The following is a 1,879-nucleotide window of genomic DNA, read 5'->3' as shown; positions in this document are numbered from 1 at the left end:
TCTCTTTCTCCTTTCTTTCTCGTGTCTGCTAATGTTTCTTTCTTTTTTTTTTTTTTCTTCAGGTCATGGGACTTAAACTCTGAGTCTGGGTGCTGTACCTGAGCTCTTCAGCTCAAGGCTAGCACTCTACTACTTGAGCTACAGCAGCACCACTTCTGGTTTTCTGGTGGTTAATTGGAGCAAAGAATCTCATGGACTTTCATGCCTGGGCTGGCTTTGAACCTTGATCCTGAGATCTCAGCTTCCTGAGTAGCTACGGTAATAAGTGTCAGTCACTGGCACCTGGCTCTGCTACTGTTTGTTTCTACCACCTCCAACTGGCCAAATCAGGCCAGAAACCAGTCAGCAGGGAAACATGGAAACAGGATACAGGATAGGCCAAGGAAGAATTTGCTTTCAAAGCATTTAATGGTGGGGGCATATGTGCTCCACTTATATGCAGAGCACAACAAACACTCAGTGAATACTTATTGTAAGATTGAGTGGTTGAAGAAATAAAAGTCAGATGTCCTCCTTTTATACATATATACACACACTATCAATACATATTAAGCATACATACTATGCTTAATAAAACCATGATAATAGACATCTGTGGCTACTGGCTTATTGAAATGCCAAGTCTCTACATTATCCAAAGTTACCATCATGCCCAGATTTTAGTCAGCTGGAATAATGGTTATCCCTGAGCAGTAAATGTGGCAAGCAGCCCCAACAGTTGAACAAATGTCTTTTCTTGTAGATTATGATCCATCCTTGAGAGAGTTGGGGTAGGAGAACATAAAAGAATCTCAGGAGAATTTGGTTTCACAACATCATTACTTGCAGCCAGTGAAATAGTGATAGTGGAAAAAGTGATAGCTACATCTTTAAGCTGAAACTTAACTCTCCCTGAAGATGGATCTCTTGTCAATATAGTGTTCAGCCAGCTATTCCTTTATAGGACAAGCTGGACAATTATTGCTTACTACCTGGCTCTTAAGAGTCAGCACAGAGCAAGGCAATTACAAATGAGAGCAGTGAGCTTTTCTGGAGAAGTCTTTATTTACCGGGGCCTTTAGTCCTCGTTTAGAACTTACCACAACTCAGTGAACTGTCCATCTTCAAGAGGCAACTAAGCCTAGAGAATACTTTTTCTTACTCAAGATAATGCGTCAGATAAGTGTCACAGCTGGATTTGAACCCAAGCAATGTGATTCCAAATTGATATTACAGCTACCATTCACCAAGGAATCCTGATTGCTCTTGTGAGATGTACACAAAATCTTATTCCTCAGGGCAGAGCACTATACTCATCCTACAAAGCAGACTGACTTTCTTCATATCATACCTTTGCGGCCATCTGTATGCCCACCTGGCTTATTGTCTCAAGAAAACATTTTAGGTGTTCAGGAACTCTTGATAACCTTGGTAAGTTTCCCAAGAGATGGAAAGCAGATATGAACAGTATCCTTGGATTTCTAGTGGTCTTCTGAAGTATAACCGCACAAACAGTGCCAAGTGGATCCTTGGAGCAACATTCCCTCACTCTTCAGTGATGGACAGTGACTATGACACAGTGCCATCAACTCTGACCCACCTGACCAAAGTCCATGAAACTCAGCAATTTTCTCTGGCACTCTACTTAGCATCTGTCAGAGCCAGGCTTTCCTAGGAAGAACATGCATTCTAGGAAAAAACTGTCAATGAGATTTAGATTCCAGAAGTTTCTCTTATGTCAACTGCTCTTTAAAGAATATGTGTGCCACCAGAGACAATAACCCAAAGCCCACCAGAGTCTAAAACTCACAGAGCAATCCGTTCAGCCTCTTCATCTTCCCACTCATTCAGCGTTGCCTGTAGAACATTTTAAATGAGTGAAAAGGTTTCCTTTTCCCTG

The sequence above is a fragment of the Megascapheus bottae genome, chromosome 12 (assembly GCF_031878675.1).
Source record: "Megascapheus bottae isolate mThoBot1 chromosome 12, mThoBot2.hap1, whole genome shotgun sequence".
NCBI lineage: Eukaryota > Metazoa > Chordata > Mammalia > Rodentia > Geomyidae > Megascapheus > Megascapheus bottae.
The sequence above is the reverse complement of the archived record's forward strand: the minus strand, read 5'-3'. Positions refer to the sequence as shown.